This window comes from Chiloscyllium plagiosum, unplaced genomic scaffold (genome assembly GCF_037043375.1).
Source record: "Chiloscyllium plagiosum isolate Xiang-an unplaced genomic scaffold, Cpla_swu_hap1 HiC_scaffold_48, whole genome shotgun sequence".
Lineage (NCBI taxonomy): Eukaryota > Metazoa > Chordata > Chondrichthyes > Orectolobiformes > Hemiscylliidae > Chiloscyllium > Chiloscyllium plagiosum.
This window is the reverse complement of record NW_028270186.1, coordinates 10908257-10932628: the sequence shown is the minus strand read 5'-3', so window position 1 is coordinate 10932628 and position 24372 is coordinate 10908257. Positions and strand designations below refer to the sequence as shown.

Genomic DNA, 24372 nt, shown 5'->3' with positions numbered 1-24372 from the left:
GAATGTCAAGGAGAGATAGTTTAATTATGACTTATTGCGAACAAACATCTTGCATTTGTATGGCATGAATGCTGCTTGGCATTTGTCAGCCTAAACTTGAACACTGCCCTGTCTTGATGCATCTGAACATGGATTGCTGATATATCTGAGTAGTTGCAAAAAGTCCTGAACCTTGTGCATTCATTAACAAATATCCCCACTTCTGGAGAGCAGGTCATCGATGAAGTAGCTGAAGATTGAAGGACACAATGCTGAAGAATGTCTGCATTGATGATCTTGAACTGAGATGGCTGACCTTCAAGAACCACAGCTGAAAATGTGTTGCTGGAAAAGCGCAGCAGGTCAGGCAGCATCCAAGGAACAGGAGAATCAACGTTTCGGGCAGAAGCCCTCCTTCTCCTGAAGAAGGGCTTATGCCCAAAATGTTGATTCTCCTGTTCCTTGGATGCTGCCTGACCTGCTGCGCTTTTCCAGCAACACATTTTCAGCTCTGATCTCCAGCATCTGCAGTCCTCACTTTCTCCTTCAAGAACCACAACCTACCAATTTCCTTTGTGTTTAGAATGAATCCTAACCAGCAGAGAGGTTTCCTTTTCACCCTTATTTTGCTGGGTGCTTGATGCCATAGTCAATTTAAGCTGCCTTGTAATGAAAGGCATGTTCATCTCATCTCTTTGTCTATGTTTGGACCAAGTCTGCTAGTGTGTCTTTCAAACTACACTTAATTCTTATTGTAACCTATAAATTAAATGCATAGCACAGTGTTGTAAAACAAAACCGTGCTGTTTCTCTCGTGTGCACTCTCTTCCACAGCTGTTAAGTGCAGAGAGTAATACTCACGCTGCCTTTAGTTTATTTAACAGGATTTACTACAACCTCAATTGGAGGTGAAGTATCAGAGACAACATGGTGGACCTTACCCTGGCAGAGTGGAGAAGGACAAAGACCGTACTCCAACAGTGCTGAGCATTCCTCCAGATAACTGAGACTGCTTTCACCCAGATGGTACCTCAGATCAGGCTGGCATGGACAAGGGTAGCTGCCTCTAATTCTGGTCCTGGCAAAAGAGAAAGTCTGCCTGTGTATTACCAAGTCTTACAGGATGTTCAGGTACCTTCCTGCAAAAGGGTTGCTGATTCCTGTCTGCTATTTCTGGGCAAATGTCAGGAATGGTGGACAGTAACTCTGGAATGACAGTGCTCATCTGGATTTATAACAGGCTTTCAAAGATGGTGTGGTCACAAGGGATACTTGTGAATTCTAAGATTCGAGAAGTAGGAAATCGTTATGGAAATATGGTCAGATGGGTGGAAATCAGGCTTGAGAGATGTCATAGTGTCAGGGTAGATAATTAATGAGGCAATTTGTTAAGACAAAGCAAGAGAACTCACTTGAACTTGCAGGAAGAATTGTTCCAAAAATTTGATTGCAACTTGGCCTTCGCCAAAAAAATCTGCATAATTCAGGCCTAAGATTTTCTGATACATGGCTGACTGCTCTCTATGCAGTAAGCTGTTGGCACATGGTGCAGATGAGAGATGGATGTAGCACCTAGTGAGATGAGCATTCCTTGGAGAGCAACTGTTCAGCAACAACATAAGCTGCCTGGTTGCACGTCTGTGCTAATAACAAAGCATGTCCACTGCATGCATAGAGGCACAAAATGGATGACTGCTTAGAGAGCAAGTGAGTATCCCTGAGACCTATGAGCTTGGTGCCCATCCCTGTATGCAAAGTGTGCTTGGAGTAACTTCTCATTGTCGATTGCTGGGTGCCCCTTGTAGTGCAAGTTTACGTTTTAATGGTGCACTGTCAGTGCAAAGAATTGCAAGGATGGTCATGAAGGATGCTGGATGCCACATGCCATTGTCCGTGGAGGAAGGGCCCATGTGGCTGGTGCCTGCAGATTGTGGCTGGTCTGCCATTTAGTTGTTGGCATGAGGGTCATTTGGAGTGAACAGTGAGGTGACTGTGCCACGTACAAGCTCTGGTTTCTATGTCCAAGTTCACCCAATATGTAGATTGGTTGGTAAGTTTCATAAGATGGAAGCTGAAAACTAATGAACTGAGCTGACCATTAATAAAGCATTCAATAGATAGTGCTTATCTGCTAATCGTCATAGTCATAGAGATGTACAGCACGGAAACAGACCCTTTGGTCCAACTCGTCCATGCCAACCAGATATCCCAACCCAATCTAGTCCCACCTGCCAGCACCTGGCCCATATCTCTCCAAACCCATCCTATTCATAGGAAAGGCATCTGGATAGGCCTATGTTGCAATTGTACCAGTCCCCATCACTTCTCTCTGGCAGCTCATTCCACACACGCACCACCCTCTGTGTGAAAACATTGTCCCTTAAGTCTCTTTTATATCTTTCCCCTCTCACCCTAAACCTATGCCCTCTAGTTCTGGACTCCCCAATCCCAGGGAAAAGACTTTGTCTATTTATCCTATCCATGCCCCTCATAATTTTGCAAACCTTTATAAGATCACCCCTCAGCCTTCGACGCTCCAGGGAAAACAGCCCCAGCCTATTCAACCTTTCCCTATAGCTCAAATCCGCCAACCCTGACAACACCCTTATAAATCTTTTCTGAACCCTTTCAAGATTCACAACATCCTTCTGATAGGAAGGAAACCAGAATTGCATGCAATATTCCAACAGTGGTCTCACCAATATCCTGTCCAGCCGCAACAATGACCTCCCAACTCCTGTACTCAATACTCTGACCAATAAATGAAAGCATATTAAATGCCTTCTTCACTATCCTATCTACCTATGACTGCATTTGCAAGGAACTATAAACCTACACTCCAAGGTCTCTTTGTGCAGCAACATTCCCTAGGATCTGATCATTAAGTGTGCAAGTTCTGCTAGGATTTGCTTTCCCAAAATGCAGCACCTCACATTTATCTAAATTAAACTACATCTGCCACTTCTCAACCCATTGACCCATCTCATCAAGATCCCATTGTAATCTGAGGTAACCTTTGCTGCTGTCTTGCGAGAAACTCTCCACACTGGTTGTGAAAGGCGTAAATGAAACAGTGAGGTGCTCCCTATGTTAAAAAGGCCTTGCTGGACTTCTTTTCCAATTCTGCCACACATATCAGACCTGGACCATTTTGCTCAGACTCCTCTAAGATTTGGTTTGCTACTTTTCACTGCAAACTACTTTACTATTTTTAACAATTCAGTTTTGCATTGCAAACTCAGCTCATGAATCAAAGAAAGTATTGTCATGTCCCAGTCTAAATTTCTGTACACACATTTTTCAAACTGTGCAAATATGTTACAACATGCTTCCGGAGCAGGTGGAAACGGGACTTGGACCTTCCAAGCTCATTGATAGGGACCAGCTGCAGGGCCTGCTTGAAATACAGTTGGACTTCAGCTAGTAGAAACTTCTGTGTGGTTACATTATTAATCCCATATATCAAACAAACACAGTCTCTCAGCATCTCATTCAGAGTTAACCCAAAACCACATGCCTCTGCCATTCATTGTAACCTCATCAAAAATCCAGTTATGGCTTCCCCCAGTTCTCTAACAGCCGAATGAAGCCAATAGCGTCAAGATTACAACAACTTTGGAGTCATAATATTCCTTAACCAACTCTTGGAAGGTTTTAGTGTCTGAAGTGCTGTCAGTCCACACACAATCAGAATGATTACTCACCTGCCCCAATGACATTTCCCAGCAAAAATATCACATTCTTTCCAGTCTTCAACAGCAGGGTGAAATGAGACAAGCTTCAAAACAGCAAGATGAATGTAGCAACTGAATATTCTTCAGTCATGCCCTGTTTTCTCTTGTCAGCACTGAAATAACCACACATAGGCTGGCATCCCATCACCAAGTCACTCTATTTATTAGTGCACAGTACATCAGGTGTGGCCAGCACGCTCAGAGTCAGTCCTCGACTGAAGAGATTCTGATCTCCTGGTTTTACTTTTCAGCAATCAGGTCTCAAAAAGGAACCCAACAATAACAGACTGGTTATAGCTCAGCCAGCACAGAAATCAGTTATCCCGCAGTACACACTGGCTGTGTGTTTTTTTAAAAATTTTATTAAACAAAACACAGTTTACAAAACAATTAACATTAACAGCTGTATACAGAGAAACAGCAATTTTACAAGGGAGAGGAGCAGCAAGCCAGGCCCCAAACCCTACCATTCAACCAGTTTTCAGGGATATGAGACAAACCTCAAATCCCATTTTCAATCATTACAAAACAGTAACAATAACATTTGTACTTATAAGACAGTCCAATTTCAGAAAAACAGTGCATAAAGTACAGACCCGCAGCACACCACCCATCCCTCCCACCTTCCGGCTATTCTAGGGCAGCCCTTCCAGCTGTCGGTCCACTCCAAGCCCCTTCAAGTTCTCAGTCCACCCTGACACCTTCTGGCCACCACTTGGACAACCCGTCCCCTTCCCTAGAGCAGCTCACAAGCCTTCCGGATCTCGGCCTGCCCCTAAGCACCTTCCAACCACCTCGAGAACAGCCCATCCTGATCACCCCTTCTTGAGACGACAGCGCTCAGAATGGTCTACCCACCTTTGAGCTCTCAAGGTGACCGGCATCAGGGTGGCCTACCCACCTTCAGGTTCTCACAGGGGTTTGGTCCACTCCCAAACTCCAGGATGTAGCAAGTGCTCACCAATCAGCACACACACAGGTGCTCAGGCTTTCCAGAGGCTCAGTCCCAGGGCTAGGCGTTCCCACAGGAACAGCTCATCTGGTATGATGTATTTTCTCACAAGGGCTCAGTCTAAACACCAAAAAACAGTGAAGACACAGACACACAAAAAAAGAAAACTCGAGTGCAAGGGCCAAGTCCCGCCACAAAATTAACATTGTCCTTTTCTCAAAGGAGAAAAGAGTAACACACAGGCTGTAACCAGTCAGTGAAACAACAATCCCCAAATGAGAACTGAGTTACACCTGAAACACCTTGACTGTGTGCATCAGGCAGTTTCAAAATCAGTTCTCAATAAAGAAGGAATACCAATTAACAAACTGGCTAAATAATTCAGCCAGTTCAGGAATCATGTTGCTCCCCCCACCAAAAAAAAACAGAAGCCAACAGTAAAACACTGATTCTAGCCAACACAGAGTCAGTCCTCAACTGAAGAGATTCTAATCTCCTGGTTTTATTTTTCAGCAATCAGGTCTCAAAAAAGAACCCAACAATAACAGACTGGCTATAGCCCAGCCGTACAGAACTCAGTTCTCCAGCAGTATACACTCGTTGTGTGGCCAGCCAGCTCAGAGTCAGCCCTTTGAACTGAGGAGATTCTAATTGTCCTGGTCATATTTTTGTTGGAAATCCATGGGCTTCATTCAAATTATATCGGCCAGCCAATGCTGTCATGATTGGCCGAGGTTAACAACCTCAATCTGGAACCTTGGTATCAATCACTACACCTACAAAGACAGGATCATTATCTGTCTCAGTCTCTCCATTTTCAGAGTAAATTTGCAAGTGACAATAAGTGAAACTAGAAGGTTGTGAGAGGAGGTGTATACTGTTATGCTTCACTCTTTAACTAAATGCAAGATGGAGGAGAGATTTTACTAATTGGCTTTCTGAAATAGGACACGTCCTCTGGTCAGTGTGTCAGGCTGAAGGCTACTTATTACACAGAACAGAGACATAGAACATAGAACGTTACAGCACCTTCGAGGTCCTTTGGCCCTCGATGCTGCATTGACCCGAGAAATCTAACCTGCACCAAAATGCCCTTAAAGTTGGCAAGTCTACTACTGTTGCAGGCAGGCCATTCCATGCCCCTACGATGCTCGGAGTAAAGAAACTACCCGATATCTATCCTAAATCTATCACCCCTTGTGTTCACCTTCAACATCTGAGGAAAAAGACTCTCACTGTCCACCCTATCTAACCGTCTGATTATCTTATACATCTTGATTAAGTCACCTCTCAACTTTCTCCTCTCCAATGAAAACAGCCTCAGTTCCCGCAGCCTTTCCTCGTAAGACCTTCCTTCCATATATGGCAACATCCCAGTAAATCTCTTTCTGAACCCTTTTCAAAGATTCCACATCCTTCCTGTAATGCGGTGACCAGAACTGCATGCAATACTCCAGGTGCGGCCTTACCAGTGTCTTGTACGGCTGAAGCATGACCTCATGGCTCCGAAACTCAATCCCCTGACCAATAAACGCCAACACACCATATAACTTCTTAATAACCCTATCAACCTTGGTGCCAACTTTCAGGGATTTATGCACCAGTACATCAAGATCTCTCTGTTCATCTGCACTGCCATTTATTTTACCATTAGCCCAGTACTCTGCATTCCTGTTACTTCTTCTGATGTGAACTACCTCACACTTCTTCACATTAAACTCCATTTGCCACTTCTCAGCCCAGGTCTGCATCTTATCTATATCCCTCTAAACCCACAACATCCCTTGACACTATCCACAACTCTGTCTTCCTTACTGTCATCTGCAAATTCACTAACCCAAACTTCTCCATCCACATCCAGATCATTTATAAAAATGACAAACAGCAATGGCCCTAAAACAGATCCTTGTGGCACACCACTGGTGACTGAGCTCCAAGATGAACATTTTCCATCAACCACCACCCTCTGTCTTCTTTCATGTAGCCAATTTCTGATCCAGACCACTAAATCACATTCAATCCCAAAACTCCATATTTTGTGCAATAGCCTACTCTGTGGAGCCTTATCAAATGCCTTACTGAAGTCCATACACCACATCAACTGCCTTACCTTTATCCATCTGTTTTGTCACCTTCTCAAAGAACTCAATAAGGTTAGTGAGGCACAACCTACCCTTCACAAAACCATTATTCCTTTCCAGATGATTATAAATCCTATCTCTAATAACCTTTTCCAACCAAAGGCTCAGTGGCCTATAATTATCAGGGTTGGCCCGACTCCCCTTCATAAGGGAACAACATTTGCTATCCTCCAATCATCTGGCACTTCTCCTGTCAGTAATGATGACATAAAGATCAAAGCTAAAGGCTCTGTAATCTTCTCCTTGGCTTCCCAGAGAATCTGAGGATAACTCCCATCTGGCCCAGGGGTCTTATCTATATTCAGATCTTCCAAAATTGCTAAAACCTCCTCTTTGTCAACCTCAATCCCATCTAATCTTGTGGCCGGTATCTCTGTATTCTCACTAACATTGCTCTTTTCCAATGTGAATACTGATGAAAAGTACTCATTAAGCACTTCCCCTATGTCCTCAGGATCCACACACAACTCTCCACTGCTGTCTTTGTTTGGCCTTAATCTTACTCGAGTCATTCTTTTATTCCTGGTATACCTATAGAAGGCCTTAGGGTTTTCCTTGATCCGTCAACAACTTCTCATGTTCCCTCCTGGCTCTTATTAGCCCTCTCTTTTCATCTTTTCTGGCTAATTTACAACTCTCAATCCCCCAAACTGAGCCTTCACACCTCATTCTCACATAAGCCTTCTTCTGCCTCTTGACAAAGAGCTTCAACCTCTTTCCTAAACCATGGCTCCCTCTCTCAACAACTGCCTCCTTGCCTGATATCAAGTTCAATATGAATTAAGATTTAGTGCTCATATCCTCTTGATTATAAAAACTGACTACTTCCACCTCTGCAGCACTACTCATATTTACTCCACCTCAGTAAATGTTACAAAGTTGAAAGACAGTTTGGTCACTTTAGAAAGAGATGCCTTTCTGATTAGAGAGATGATGACAATACGTGTGTCTGTGACTAGCTGACAGGTGCAGAGACTGCAGAGAATTGATAAGATGTAACAATCAACTTGGAGTTGTCTTTTGATGTTTAAACAACTGGATTTGAATTTAAGCAATTAAATTAAATTATGCCCAGGACACCAAAACCTAATTGAATTTGAATTTTGACTGTATTGGCAACGTTGGACTAATGGGAAGGTACGAGTCTTGGAGCTTTAAAAGGAAGGGCTATTCAAAAATTAGTCAGAGCTAACTGCCCAATGAACTGGAGAGCATAATATTCTGAAGGAGCTCTCAAAGAAATTTCTCAGAAGGCACGCTCAATCAATGGTACCTTTTCCAGTAACAACAGTAAAATGTGAAGATGGCCTGGGAAAAACAGCAGATTCAGAAGATGATAGGGAGACAGCATAAGAGACTGTATGGACTTTGAGAGATTAAGTTAATTCAATGTTTAGTAATTGTGTTATTGGAGTAGCATTTTAATAGAGTTTGGGCCAGATGGTGATTACTTCAGAAAAAAGGGGCTTGGAGTTGTTTATAGTTTTTATTTAGTGTTCACTGTTTGAGTTAGGAAAATAAATTATTTTTTCTTGAAACAGTAGAAATCAATGGTTTTCTTTTACTCACTCACTTTTTTAGCAGATTGCAAGGTGAGTTCTGGGTGCGAGTTTTAATTAGCAGAGGGGTTCTTGAAATCTGATACCAGTATCTTCAAACGTGGAAAGTACTTCTGCCTCCCAGCTGCACATGATTTGTCATTTATGTCAGAATCAAATTCACTTGTGTATAAAATATGCTGAAAAGCAAATTATCCATCCAATAAAGTCATCATGAGACATTGTCGATGTGATACCACTGAAGTTACCAAAGGCAATCCTTGCAGTCCAAAATGGAAATTCCAGTTGGGGTTGAAGGTTTTTGTCTTGTACTCATTAGCACCAAGGATATCAATTTCATAGCAAGTGAGTTTTTATATTTAACGCAAAAAAGATATGAACTGATTAGCCAGTCAACTCTGATGGCTGTGTAAAATGTGTCAGGGAATTCTTATTTACCATCCTTGAATTTAATTAAAAGAGGAACAATCCTGTGCACATTCTCTCTTCTTGCAGCAATAGGGCCCTACATCTGAGTACACATGGTTTGTAGCAAGGCTAAATGATTTATATTGCAAGCCTGACTGATTAATTGGTTTTCAGCGTCACACTCAATTCACCTGGGATTGTTCAGCACTTGCTGCCCAACCTAAAGTCTGTCATTATTTTCTGAATTTTACGGCCAAGGGGTGCTTGACTACAGTTAGCTTCCCCTCCAGGTGGACCTTATTTAATTCTGGCATATTGGCATTGCTCTTAATGCAAGCCTTAATGACACAATCTAGGTTCACTTCTGAAGACCACGAGTTGATTTCTTTGATAGTGGCAGTAGATGTGGTGGAAGTGTTGTTCTGAGTGCTGTTCTGTGATGAGGTCCATGATCTTGCACTGTAATTTTGCATTCAAGCAGATTTGCTCCATCACAACCATGCAGAACAGCAGGCAATCACAGTACAAGGCACTATAGCAGAGGCCTCTCAAATCCTCAAATTATTAACTGTAAAAACTTCCAAGAACCAAGGAAGGTTCAGTTTAAGAGGGTGATCAAAAATATATGCCATACAACGGAGGACTTCACTTTCTACTGTTGCATGGGAAATGTTCAGTTTATTTGTTTAGAGATAATAAAATCAAAACTTAGACAGCCAGATGAAGTTTTCAATCTCCTCTATGAAGTAGAAATATTCACTACAGTTGCTGGAATTAGGAAATTCAATACGCATGATAAATATCTAAGATTGTATGAAGTCTCAAGGAAATAAACCAGTCCAAAGCTCCCTGGACTGACACTTCGGTTGATGAACCCTTGTATATTTGAGCAATTACTATTAACTTAAAGCTAAAATAAATAACAAATAGCTGAACATGAACTTAACCCTTAGGCTTCTTGAAGGTCATGGGAAATTACTGTCATCCAAGATTGACCAATTTTTAAACCCTTTGTTGTGTTTCTTATTCAAAAGAATGTCATGAGCAGCTAAACTATTGTAAAATTCACACTAAACTGCAAAAATAAGTACTTAAGTTGCAATATAACCTCAGGAAAAAAAAGGAAAAACTCATTGCATGCCCTTTTTTATTTTCTGTCGCTGTGCTGACTGTCACACTACATTATTCTATAGAAAACTGCATCCAACTGACTGCAACAAAAAAATACTTGCTTCAATTCGAATATGGATGTTAATTTTGTGGTTTGCAAGTCTCGAACATTGACAACTTCCAGCATGCTACATCAGCAATCCCACTGAGATCCAACTGCACAAAAGCTGAACCACAGCACTCTTTGTAACTCACAATGCAAACAGTTTAAAGGAACAATTTCCTGCAATAATTTCAGATTAGCAATATATCACAATGAATTTTAGAGACTGGTATGTTCTCAAAATTTATGCTCCCAGGACTGGAGAATTTGAACAAAAACTCCTACATATTAGCTTGATTAACATCTAAAATAATCATTTGTCGTCTCCATCACGACTGCAGAGTGACATTTTTTTTTAAGAACAAAGTAGCTTTTATTTGTCATTTCAACCTTATACAACTGATACAGTAAAAAACGAGACAGCGTTCCTCCAGGACCAAGGTGCTACATGGACAGCACAAAATACATGATCATACAAAGGGTGGCATAAAGTGCACAAGAAGTGCAAAACACGCAAATTACAGTGTAATAAAAGAATGATAATTAATAAGACATTGCTCGAGCAGCAATTTGAAGTCGTGTAAAAAATTTCAGATGGAAAAGAGCCCGATCATACAGTGTTAAGGAGCTTGATGGCTTGGGGGAAGAAACCGTTGCTCAGTCTGGCCATGACAGACCAAATGCTCCAGTTTCTTCTGCCAGATGGCAGGAAGGAGAAGGGTTTGAGTGAGGGGCGAGTAGGGGCTTCTGCAATGCTCTTTGGATGCAGCAAATGTCTGTAATGGAGGGAAGAGAGACCCCGGTGATCTTCTCAACTGTCCTCACTATCCATTGTAGGGTCTTATCATCTGAGACAGTGCAATTCCTGAACCAAGTGATGCAGTTGCAGAGGGTACTCTCAATAAATCTTCTGTAGAACGTGGTGAGGATGGGGACGTGGGAGATGGGCTTTCCTCAGTGCACACAGAACGTAGAGATACTACTAGGCTTTCTTGGTTATGGAGCTGGTGTTGAAGAACCAGGTGAGATTCTCCGCCAGGTGGGTGCCAAGAAATTTGATGCTCTTCACGATTTCCCCGGGGGAACCATCGATGTCCAGTGGAGCGTGGTTGCTGTGCCCTCCTGAAGTCAACAACCATTGGTTTTGTTTCATTCACATTCAGAGACAGGTTGTTGGCTCTGCACCAGTCCATTAGACATTGCACCTCCTCTCTGTATGCTGACTTGTCGTTCCTGCTGATGAGATCCACTACAGTCGCGTCATCAGCAAACTTGATGATGTGATTCAACCTGTGCATCGCCACGCAGTCGTGTGTCAGCAGTGTGAGCAGCAGTGGACTGTGCACCCAGCCCTGAAGGGGTACCCATGACAGTGTGATGGTTTTGGAAATGCTTTCCCAATCCAGATTGACTGAGGAGTCCCAGTCAGGAAGTCCTGGATCCAGTTACAAAGGGAGGTATTTAGGCCCAGCAGATTCAGCTTTCTAATCAGGTGCTGAGGAATGATACTATTAAATGCAGAACTGAAGTCTATGAACAGTAATCTGATGTAGGTGTCCTTCTCTAGGTGGGTGATGGAAATTGCATCATCTATTGAGTGGCTGGGATGATACACAAACTGCAGGGTACCAGTAAGGGGCAGCAGGTTCTTAATATGTCTCATCATGAGCCTCTTGAACTACTTCATGATGATGGGACATACTTCATGCGCAATGGGGCAGTGTCGTTGAGACAGGACGCTGAAGACTTCTTTGGCATGGGGATGGGACCTTTGGAGCATATTGGAACCATGGTGCAGGTCAGAGAGATATTGAAGATGTCCGTGAGAACATCCACCAGTCCATTACAGCATCCTCTGAGCACTCTGGGATGTTATCTGGTCCAACAGCCTTTCATGTGTGTTCTGCAGGCTGCTAATTGCCCCATATAGTTCACAGATGCCTCCTTTGCATTAGTACTGGGAGGAAGATACACCCTGACTATAAGGACAGTGATGAATTCCTGTGGCAAATAAAATGGTCTGCATCTGACAGTCGGCCATGTTTCGACACAGCATCTGGTCACTGGGAGGGGGGGTTGAGCTTCCTCACTGCTGTCTTTTTTTTGTGCCTCAAAATGTGCAAAGAAGTTGTTCAACTCATCACCAGTACAAGCAGACAATGCTGTTCTGTTGTTGGTGATGGCCTGGATGCCCTTCCACATGCTCTGTGTAACGCTGCTGTCCTGAAAAAGGCCACGTATTGTCTGTGCGTATGCATGCCTTTGTCTCTTTGATGGTCCGGGTCAGGTTGGCCCTTGCTGTTGTTAGAGCTGCCTGGTCATCTGCTCTGAAAACAGAATCACAGGTCCTCAGCAGTGCACATACCTTTGCGGTCATCCACGACTTCTGGTTGGATCAAGAAGTGACGGTCTTGGACACAGCAACGTCGTCAACGTACTTGTTAATATACCAAATCACTGACACCATGTACTCCACCAAGTTGATGGAGTTGCCATCAGTTGCCACCTCCCTGAACACATACCAGTCAGTGTGCTCAAAATAGTTCCTGCCGACCAGAATTTCACTGGCTTCAGAACCGGTTTGACACATCTGACGAGTGGTCTGTATGCTGGGATTAGCATAACAGAGATATGGTCTGAGGAGCCGAAGGGTAGCCATTGCTCTGCCCTGTATGCGTTGAGGATGTTTGTATAAACCAGATCCAGTGTGCTCCCCCCTCCTCGTCACAAAGTCCACTTGCTGATGGAATTTAGGGAGCACAATCTTGAGATTCAGATGGTTGAAATCTCCAGCAACAATAAACAGTCTATCAGAGTGCGTGTTCTGCAGGCTGGTAATCGCTCCATATAGTTCACAGAGTGCCTCCTTAGCATTAGTACTGGGAGGAATATACACCCCAACTATAAGGACAGCAGTGAATTCCCGGGGCAAATAAAATGGTCTGCATTAAACAGTCACAAATTCTACCAACGATGAGCAGTAACTGGAGACTAGCATAGAGTCTTTGCACCATTTCGTGTTGATGTAGACATACAGACCTCCACCCTGAGCCTTACTGCATAGAGCTGCATTTCTGTCAGCACAAAACAAGGTGAGCCCATCCTGCTGTCTAAAACTCTGTCGCAGCAGTCTCTGAACTGTCACTGAGATGACAGCTATCCATTTCCCACAAGAATAGTGAGCATTGTGGTAGTCAGGTCTTTCTGCAATGCTTGTATTACGTCAGTTATGCCATCAGAAAGTCTGCAGCATTTTCTGCAAAGGAAGACAGTAGCCTGAACAAGTGCCATCCTGAATTGGAGAAACAAACTAAGTGTTTCACAATGAGTTTTTCTCGTTCATTGAACATGACTAAATAAGTGTTAATGCTATTGATTCAACGTAGAGTGTATGCTGATGGAATTAGCGTACTTCAAAATCTTTTAATTTACTGAGTGAAACCACAGACCGCGAAATTAGAACTATTCCTACCTTTTCTCCCACCAAGCACATGTTGTCCAAATCTCACCAGTATACAGAAAACCACTGAGAACCACACTTGGCAGAGTTGCAGATTGATGATCACAGTTATGTCACCGGTGTTTCCAACCCTCTTACTCAGTTTGGACTGAACAATGACATTATTTAGGAAGAGTCTATTGATTTCAGCAACAAGTGGCTGATTGCCAGTGATTGTGAAGCCTGGGGACATGAAGCTTGCAACAACCTCCAACTTGGCATGGTCAATGCCAATAGATGAGAGTCAGAGCAACATCCCAGAACAGGACTTTGGTCTTCCTGACGCTGCTTCTCAAGACAAATTCTTCACAGGCAAAAAGGTATCTTAGCTGCTGACAGAATTCAGCAGGATGTAATTTTCATACTTCATCATCAACATTAAACAACTTTCTGATGAGGACTTGACATATCTTTGTCTGAGATCTCAGGTGAACAAGGTCAAACAGTTTGTGTCAGTTTTCATTTGCAGAAGAATTGAAAAAACACAACAGCAACAAATAAATGAAACAGAGACCTTATCAGAACACAATCCTGTTTGACCCCACTGAAGATCTCAAAGGATTCTGACATTGCCTCATCTCTCCCGAACTGACCTTACCCATCATGTTGTCTTGAAAAGAAGCCAGAAAATTGAGCAGCTCTGACAGGAAGCCAATTTTCTCCAGCGACATATTGTTTTCCTCTGTTTACTTGATCAAATGCCTTGGTGAGATCGAAAAGGCAAATACACAGTGAGCTTTTTGTTCACTGCATTTCTCTTGCAGCCGCCAGACTGTGAAGATCAAGCACATTGAAGATTTTCCAGTTCTTCAAAAATATGGAATTCAGGTGAACTCTGAAAACTTCGTTTAAAGACTTTAAGAGGAGGTTGGTTGGTTGGTTCAGGAGGAGCTCCGCATAGTGGACCCATTTCCCAATTTACATAGCTGACTTGGACAGCTCTTTTACAATCTATTCCTCCTTTACTTATCAGTCTTTTGCTCCAAGCTATTCCACTTTCTCCTCCACACTCAGTCACTAGCATAGCAAATATAACTTTTCAACTCCTTTCAGTTCCAAAGAACAGTTATACCAGAATCGAAAAGTTAACTGTTTCTCTTTCCTGAGATGCTGCCAGACTTGCTGAATTTCTCCAATACATACTTTTTAGTTCAGATTTCCAGCATCCACAGTATTTTGTTTGTATTAGACGAGGCCAAAAGGCCGACAAGTCAATTTGCTGGTGGGAACAATTTGCAGCAGAGTCATTTTGTGTAGAAAGTGTTCATCTGTAGGATTGCCTTGACATGTATAATAGTTACCCATTCTTCAAACTGCAATGCCAGAACTGGCAATAAAACATCAGTTCCAGTAAAAATAGCAATTCTATAAAATCCCTATAAGCAGTTACAAATTTACATAATACAGAATAGTACTTTATCCATTAAAATAATTATCATGCAAGATTCTTCTTCCACTCAAAAAATGTTCATCTCATTTTTTCCATGATCTCAAGCAATGAATATTTTGCCTTCTGATCAGAGGTGATTCCACCAAAAACAATATCTCTCAATCCTCCTTTATGTATAAGGTTAAAGCTGAAAGCATCTTTATATGCTTTGTCGGAGTCAGAGAGGGACTTCTGCATGTTTTGTTCATGTTTTCATATAATTTATGAACACACAACAGCTTTAATTACTTCAAACAACTGCAGTGATTGGCAGCACAGCCCAGTAATCTTCTCCATCACTTGGATCTGCCTGGCTTGCTGTGTTCTTTCAGCCTCCTGCTTGTCTACCTTGGATTCCAGCATCTGCGTAGTTTTTTTGTCTCCAGCCCAGTAATCTTGCCCGACTGGGTACACTCTCTACTTTACCATACAAGAAACAAACAATTCAAGAATTTCTTTCTTTGGAACTAACTTCAACCTTCAAGTCTTAATATTACAAATAAGTGTCAAAGTTTGCACATAGCATAGTTATCATTACAGACCATTTCAAGACAGTGAACAAAATTTGTTTTTTTTTAAATAATTGTGCAAATTTCACCCTTGACTTGAAATATGAACTTTGTTTCTGTCCACAGCTGTTGAATGAGGTGCTGAGAAGATGCTGTATTTTCTCCTCTTATTTCAGATTTTAAGCATCTTGGCATTCTTTGAAAAATGCACGGAATTGAAGCACATCTCAGAATTGGCCAGAGATGGTAGGACTGTGTGTATTGCATGTGCACAAAGAACAGAGACTAGGAAAAGGGCTATATGTTGGGCAAGAATCACTATGGCTATGTCAGTGTTGTTAGATCCCAACAAACTAAAGGCATCAGGAAAGGGAGGTGGAAGCAAAGCAGAAACAGGTGGGCAGAAACATTATCAGAGAATTAGAGGGGCACAATCAGAAAACAGAAGGGGATAAACATAAGGGAAGAAATAGTGGCAGAAAGAAAAGGGTAGAAACAGAAGGGCAGAAGCAGAAGGGCAAAAACATAATTGATGAAACAGGGGGTGGCTGAAACAATGGGGCAGACACAGATGGAAAAACAAAAAGGGCCACACCAACAGTGTAGAAACAGTTAGAGCACATAAGGTGCAAAAACAGAGATTGAGAAACAGAGGGGCAGAATTTTTGTCCCCTTCTTTCTCAATCTCTGCTTCTGCCCATCTCTTTGCAACCCATGGTTCTCCCTCTGCCTCTTTCATTATGGATCAGAACACACACCCTCAAAATATATTAAGCAATAGCCTAGATCATAACATTTTCTTACTTTCAAGACATTTCAAATGAAATTCAATTGGTCAAATCACTCACTTTAATCAAAACACACTTCATTCATACACTGTAATTAAAATACAGTCAAAATAAAAATGAAAGCATTGACTTATCTGTAATCTTTACATTGAAGTGCTCAACAAAATAATGTGTATTAACGACCATTCATTAACTGCTCTAATATAGTAACATCCCAGAAACACACCCTTGGCAAATACAAATTCAGTAAAATAGACTTGTCTCCCTGTGAGGTGAAAGTGGGTACTGCAGATGCTGGAATTTAGAGTCAAGATTAGAATAGTGCTGGAAAAGCGCAGCAAGTCAGGCAGCATCCGAAGAGCAGGAAAATTGACATTACGGGGCAAAGCCCTTCATCAGGCATGAGGCTGGGAGCCGCAGGGGTGGAGAGATAAATGGGAGGGGCTTGGGGCCTGGAAGAAGATAGCTGAGAGTGCAATAGGTGGATGAAGGTGGGGGTAAAGGTGATAGGTCGGAGAGGAGGGTGGAGCGGATAGGTGGGAAGGAAGATTGACAGGTGGGACAGGTCATGAGGACGATGCTGAGTTGGAAGGTTGGAAGTGGGATAAGGGAAATGAAAAAATTGGTGAAGTCCACATAGATGCCATGGGGTTGAAGGGTTCTGAGGTGGAAGATGAGGCGATCTTTCTCCAGGCATCGGGTGATAAGTAAGTGACGATGGAGGAGGCCCAGAACCTGCATGTCCTCGGCAGAGTAGGAGGGGTAGTTGAAGTGTTTGGCCATGGGGTGGTGGGGTTGCTTGGTGTGAGTGTCCCGTATACATCGCATCACCCACCATTACTTCTGCTACCTCCAAATGGACCCCACCACCAGAGAGATACTTCCGTCCCACCCCGATTCGCTTTCCGTAAAGACCGTTCCCTCTGGGACTACCGGGTCAGGTCCACACTCCCTAACAGCTCACACTCCCCTCCCAGCACCTTCCCCTGCCACCGCGGGAATTGCAAAACCTGCACCCACACCTCCCCCCCCCCCCCCCCCCCCGCCCTCACCTCCGTCCAAGACCCCAAAGGAGCCTTCCACATCCATCAAAGCTTCACCTGCACTTCCACATGTCATTTACTGTATCTGTTGCTCCCTATGCAGTTTCCTGCATATTGAGGAGACTGGATGCCTACTCGCACAGCGCTTCACAGAACACCTCCGGGACAGTTCAGGAGAAAGCAGCAAGTCAGTGGCATTAGGGCACAGCAGGCAAGAGTAAAGGTAAACAGGACCTCAGTGAAAGGAGACCTGATAGTTAGGGGGACAGATACGAGATTCCTTGACCACAAACTGGAATCCAGGATGGTGTGTTGCCTCCAGGGTGTCAGGGCCCAGGATATCTCAGAGCAGCTGCAGAATGTTCTCAAGGCAGAGGGTGAGCAGCCAGAAGTTATTGTGCACATTGGCACAAATGACATAATAGGGATGAGGTCCTGCAGAGTGATTATAGAGAGCTTGGAAGCAAGTTTAAAAACCAGGACCTCATCAATGATAATCTCCGGATTACTTCCAGTGCCACGTGCTTGTGAGGGGAAGAACAGGAGGACATGGCAGATAAATGCATGGCTAAAGAATTGGTGCAGGGGGAAGGGATTCAGATTTTTAGATCATCAGGGTCGTTTCTGGGGCAGAGGGACCTGTTGAAGACAGATGGATTGCACCTGAACTGGAGGAAGACCAACATCTTTGCAGTCAGGTTTGCAAGTACTCCAAACGTGACTGGCGGGGAATCCTCCACATCAGGGAGGATAGTGCAAGGCTTAAAGGAGACACAGTAATCAGAAATACTAAGTTGGAGAGACAGGTCAGGCTGGAACACAACAGGGAGCAATGATTGCCTGTTGGATTCAATTGCATCTATTTCAATGCAAGAGGGCTGACAGGTAAAGCTGATGAACTCAGGGCCTGGATAGGTACGTGGGACTGGGATATTAAAGCTTTAAAAAAACATGGCTATAAGGAGGGACAGACTGGTAGCTTAATGTGCCAGGGTAAAGGTGCTTTAGGCAGAACACAGATGGTGGAAGGAGGGGAGAAGAAATTGCATTTTTCATTCAGGTGAGTATCACAGCAGCAGCCAGAGATGAAATAACTAGAGGTATGACACACATTCACAGATTCAATCAATAAGCACATCGACCTGGACCCAATATACCGGCCACTGCAGCGGACAGCTGGAACTGACAACCGGAAGCGGCAGGTACAAATCACTATAAATGCCAGAGGAAACATCACAGAAGCGCTTCACAGGAGGCTCCCAAGCACTGAGGATGTCACCTAGACAGGGGACGAAACGTCTGCAACACAAATTCCCAGCTCGGCGAACAGAACCACAACAAATAAGTGAAGGACATTCAGTGAGGCTTTGTAGGTGGAGCTAAGAAATAAGAAGGTGATGCTGACATTATTAGGTTTATACTAAATAATCAACAGGAGTCAGAGGAAAAAAACATACAAGGAGATTGGTGAGACTTGCAGGAGCAATAGGGTTGTCAGAGTAGGGGATTTTAATTTTCCTAACATTGACTGCGGCTGCCACAGCATTAAAAACTCAGGTGTGGTGGAATTTGTTAAGTGCATTTAGGAAAGTTTCCTCAAGTAGTAAAGAGGGTCCTACTCGGGTTGGGGCAAAACTCGACTTACTCTTGGGAAATAGGGCAGGACGGGTGACTGAGGGTGACAGTGGGGTGCACTTTGGGACCAGTGACCATAGTTCTATTAATTTTAAAATGGTTACGGAGAGGGACAAAACTGGTCCACAGATTCAAGTTCTAAATTGGGGCAAGGCAAATTTTGATGGAATTACACAGGAGCTGGCAGGGGTTGATTGGAGTAGTTAGTTTGCAGACAAAGGGGTTTCTGGCAAGTGGGAGGCTTTTAAAACTGAGATAGCTGGAGTTCAAGGTCTATATGCTCCTGCGAGGATGAAAGGCAAGGTTGGCAGGAATAGGAACCCTGGATGTCAAGAGATATTGAGGCTTTGACCAGGAAAAAAAAAGATGCATGGCCCTGGTACAAACAGCTGGAATGAAAGGAATCCCTGGAGGTATACAGGAATTTATTGAATAGGGAAATTAGGAGTGTGAAATGGGGGCATGAGATAGCCTTGGCTGAGAAGATTAAGGTGAATCCAAAGAGGTACTTTAGATTAGATTAGATTACTTACAGTGTGGAAACAGGCCCTACGGCCCAACAAGTCCACACCGACCCGCCGAAGCGCAACCCACCCATACCCCTTTAACCTAACACTATGGGCAATTTAGCATGGCCAATTCACCTGACCCGCACATCTTTGGACTTGTAAGTATATTAAAGGAAAAAGAACAACTGGGAAGAGACCAAAGTAGATATGTATGTGGAGAACCACAGGAGATGGGAGAGATTCTTAATGAATATTTCTCCTCTGTATTTCCCATGGAGAAAGACACGAAGACTTGGGAACTTGGGGAAGTTACTGGTGATGTTTTGGGGTCAATCCATATCACAGTGGTGGAGGTGTTGGATGCATTTGAATGTATGAAGGTGGATAAATCTCCTGGTCCTGAGCAACCATATCCAAGAACACTGCAAGAGGCTAGAGAAGATATTGCAGGGACTGTGGTTGCTATTTTTGTATCGTAGTTGGCTACAGGTGAGATCCGAGAAGACTGGAGGGTAACGAATGTTGTGTTCTTATTAAAGAAGGGCTGGAAAGAAAAGCCTGGGAACTATAGACGAGTAAGACTAACATCTGTGGTGGCTAAGTTACTTGAGAAAATTCTGAGGGATAAAATACACAGGGCAACCCCCGTATCCGCGAATCACTTTCCGTGGTCCGAACATATTTGAGGGAATCTTCCAGAACCAGGGACCAGGAGGCTTTCGGGAAGGTACATATGCCATTGAAATGTTAGCATGGACAGACATTTTAGTCAGCATGGACCAGTTTAGGCCGAAGGGCCTGTTTCCTTGCTGTAGGGCTATGACTCTAAATAGCATAGGGTCAACTTGATCAAAGAGGTGGTTTTGAATTTAGGGGACATTGATACCACAACTGGGGAAGGATGGACTGATGGGATGGACTCCATGAGAATTAGTCTGAAACCAGAGACCTGGTGAATCATATAACGAGGGCTGCAAATATGGTTTTAAAATCAATAATTGCAGGGAAAGGTGTTCAGTTGCTTGGAAAATGTGACTTCCCAAAGCCTGCTCACCATCTACAAGGCACAAGTCGGGTATATAATGGAGTACTTCACACTTGCCAGATTGAGTACAGCTCCAACAATACTCGAGAACTTTGGGACAAAGCAGCCCACTTGATTGACACCACATGCTCGAGCGTTAACTCCCTCCAATGCCAACACTCGGGAGCAGCAGTGTGCACAAGATGGATTGCAGAAATTAACCAAAGATCCTTAGCATCTTCCAAATCTCTAACGAGTTTCATCCAGAAGTACAATGGCAGCAAATACATTGGGATACCACCAATTGCTAGATCTCCTCCAAGCCATTAATCATCCTGCTGGCAAATATATTGTCATTCCTTCATTGTCAATGGATCAAAATTCTGGAAATCCTTTCCAAATGGCACTGTGGGTCTACCTACAGCACATGGTCTGCAGCAGTTCAAGACAGCAGTTCACCACCAACCTCTCAAGGGAAACAAGGAATGGGCAATAAATGCTGACCAGCCAATGCCAATGTTCAACAAAAGAATCAGAAAAAGAGGTAGGAGGGTAGATTAGTGGTGAGACTTATTGAAACCAGAAAATAAAAGCAATGGACAGCATGTGTCAATGTCATACTGAAGTAGGAATCATGAAAGTGTAGGGAAATCCAAAACGACAACAAACTTGAAAGCTTTGTATCTCAATGCATAAGGCATTTGGAATAAGGTAGATGAACTGGCGATGCAAACTGAGGTAATGTATCATGTCGTTGCCATTACAGAGGTATAGTGTCAATATCAAAATTGGGAACTGGGCATTCAGGGATGTTTGATATTTCAGGAAGGAAGGAAAAGGTGGAGGGGTAACTTTGTGAGTAAAAGATGAAATGAGGGATAGCAAGAGACAAGCTAGACTCGAATGACAGATTCCATTGGGTTGGAGGTGACAAAACAGCAGAGGACAGAAGATATTGGTAGGAGTGGTAACAGACTCCCCAGACAGGAGCCACAGTGTATGAAGGAGGAGTGTAAATCAAAAAATAAACAGACAATGTAAAAAGAATAGAGTAATGACAATGTAAATCTTGAAATTTCTTGTTGACTGGGTTCATCAAATTAGAAATGGTGGCAGGGCAATAAATTCAGAGTACATTGAAGATACTTTCCTTGAGCAATATGTCACTGAGCCAACCATGGAATGGAATCCGTAAAAGAGTGCAAACGCTGGCAATTTCGCTAAGTATGGGAGTTTAGGCAAGTGGGAGAGGAAGGCACTGCTATGTCTTGTTCTGATCATTTTTGCACGGATCTGCTTTGTGGTCGAGTGCTGGTGGTTAGACAGAGGAGCGAGCTAAGGTGAATACCAGGCTTTCTTGAGGAGGGTAAGTAGAAACAAGGTAAGGATAAGGAAAGACCTTATTTTTCCCCCGAAGTCTGCCGATTATTAAAGATTCGGAGATGCCGGTGTTGGACTGGGGTGTACAAAGTTAAAACTCACACAACACCAGGTTATAGTCCAACAGGTTTAATTGGAAGCACACTAGCTTTCGGAGCAATGCTCCTTCATCAGGTGATTGTGATGAAGGAGCGTCGCTCCAAAAGCTAGTGTGCTTCCAATTAAACCTGTTGGACTATAACCTGGTGTTGTGTGATTGTTAAAGAGGCAGAGATGGCAGCCAAAGCAGTGGTATGCTGCTCCTATTAGATGTGGGCGTTGAGAGACCAACTAACTGACCTGGAGACGATGTCTGCAGGATGTGTGTCTATTTGTAGCTCTTCTCAAACTGAAGAGACCAGTCAAAGCAGCATGTTGAACCAATGAGGAGCATACAGAGCACACTGAGCAGTATACAGAGTGTAGCTTTCTGGAGGTGCACACACTACAGGTACAGACAAGTAGATGGGTGATGGTCATCAAAGGTAGTGCAGGGGTTTTCTCTGGCGATACCCCTCTCAAACAAGTATACTGTTTTGGATACTGTTGAGGGAGTGGGTGAGGGAGATAACTTAAGAGGTAAATAGCAGCAGCAGCTAGGTCTTTTCACAGCATGACTGGCTATGCTGTAAAGCAGGATATGGTGAAGTCCAAGCAAGCAATTGTGACAGGGGTCTCACCAGTCAGGGGCATAGATTGTGTTTCTGTGGCCACAAGATTCTAGAATGACGTGTAATCTCCCTGGTGCCTTGGTCAATGATATCTCAGAGCAGTTGCAGCAAATTCTCAAAGGGAAGCCTGAACAGCTGAATGTCTTGTCCTTATTGGTACCAATGACATATGCACAGAAAGAGATGAGGTCCTGCAGAGTGAATACAGGGAATTAGGCAGATTAAAACGCAGGATCACAACAGGTTGTCATGTCTCAATTACACTCTGTGCCACACCCTCGTCAGAATAAGAATTGGAGGATATGGGCAGGTGAATGTGTGGCTGAGGATCTGGTGTAAGGGATAGGCAATCAGATTTTTGGGGAATCAGTGGGACCTCTTTTGGGGTAGCAGTGATCTGTTCAAGACAGATGGGTTGCACCTGAATTGTTGGGGGAACCAACATTTTGGCAAGGAGATTTGCTTGAGCTATTTGGTGTTATGGACCAGGCCAGAGTCCCTCAAAATATTTCGAGAAGGCAGCCGAGACTTTAACTTTTTCTGATTTGAAAGGCAGATGGGAAGTGGATTTTCCAGATGTGATGCAACTGGTCAAATCACATGGGTTTAAGCAAAACAGAACTTATTTAAATACTACAGTTAAAACACGAACAAAACAAAATTTAGAAAGCTTAATTATTTGAAAACTCAACTGACTTGAAACTGAAATTTAATTTAGGAGCTGTTCCAATTTCTGCAACACCCCATGAACACACCCCTTGGCAAAAGATAAATTCAAACACAGCCAGGAGAGATTTCGAGGAGAAGCCAGGCAAGCATCATCTGCTTAAACATGGAACCTTTTTTGCAATGCAGCAAGTTCTAACTGCTAAAACAAACTAGAAATAATCTGAACTAATTGAACTAGCCACTCCACTGCCCTTGTTAAACTACGCCTTCCCAGACATACTGGTTCCTCTGCCTTTATGACCTCCCTTAAAGAGAACCCAAGGACAAATTAACATTGTTAAAGGGTCAGCATTATCACACTTTGGGAGGGTTTAAACTAGTCTGGCAGGGGTTAGGACCCAAAGCTGCAGTGAGACAAGAGAGAAGGTTGAGGTTGTTACAGAAGCAAGTTAAATAAACAAGAGCACAGCAGAAAGGGTGTGCAGACTGATGAATTAAATTGTTTTTGTTTCAATGCAAGAGGCTCACCTGATGTCTGAGATGGGGTCAGGACTGGCAGCTCCATGTTCCACATTAGAAGGGGGTTCAGCAGAGAAGGATGAGTGGCATTTTTGATGCAAAAAATCATCACTGCAGTACTGAGAGAGGATCTGCCTGGGAGAATCATCCAGCGAAGCTATGTGGATGGAACTGAGAAATAAGATGGGAACACTGAGAAGCAATAATGTCAGTAGATCAGAGATAGCTGTAAAAGTAACAGAGTTATCATGAACAGGACTTTTAGCTTTCTAAACCAACATTAGGACTGCCATAGTTTTATGTGCATGGATTGAAATTAATTGTTTAAGTGTGAAGAAAACTCTCTCCTTCAGAATCCTTCAATATCTCGTAGATAACCCGACTAGACAAGGGCAAAGTCTGATCTCCTGTTGGCAAATAAGGCAGGGCACGTGACTGGGGGAGTACTTTGAGACCACTGACCATAGTTCCAGTTGTTTTAAACAAGTTATGGAAAAGAATAAGCCTGGTCACAAGTTCAAGTCCTGAATTGGGGCAAGGCCAATGTTGATGGCATCAGACAGGAAGTTTCCAAAATTGATTGGGTGATGCTGTTTGCAGATGAAGGGACATCTGACAAATGGCAGGCTTTTGAAGCAAGATAACAAGAGTTCAGGTTCAGTATATTCCTGT

At 43.3% G+C, this 24372-nt stretch overlaps 1 protein-coding gene across 4 annotated transcripts in view; it reads right to left on the bottom strand.

Moving 5' to 3' along the window:
• Window positions 1-4069: 4069 nt before the first annotated feature.
• Window positions 4070-24372, bottom strand: part of LOC122543106 (putative aminopeptidase W07G4.4) — a 75930-nt gene continuing 55627 nt past the window's right edge. Inside the window, exons 18-19 of one of the 4 annotated variants that reach the window (XR_015754857.1) lie at window positions 23710-23871; window positions 4070-13242 (exon numbers count right to left, since the gene is read on the bottom strand). The gene's annotated coding sequence lies outside the window, so the exon portion shown is untranslated. The other 3 variants (XR_015754856.1, XR_015754855.1, XR_015754858.1) reach the window with 3 other exon arrangements.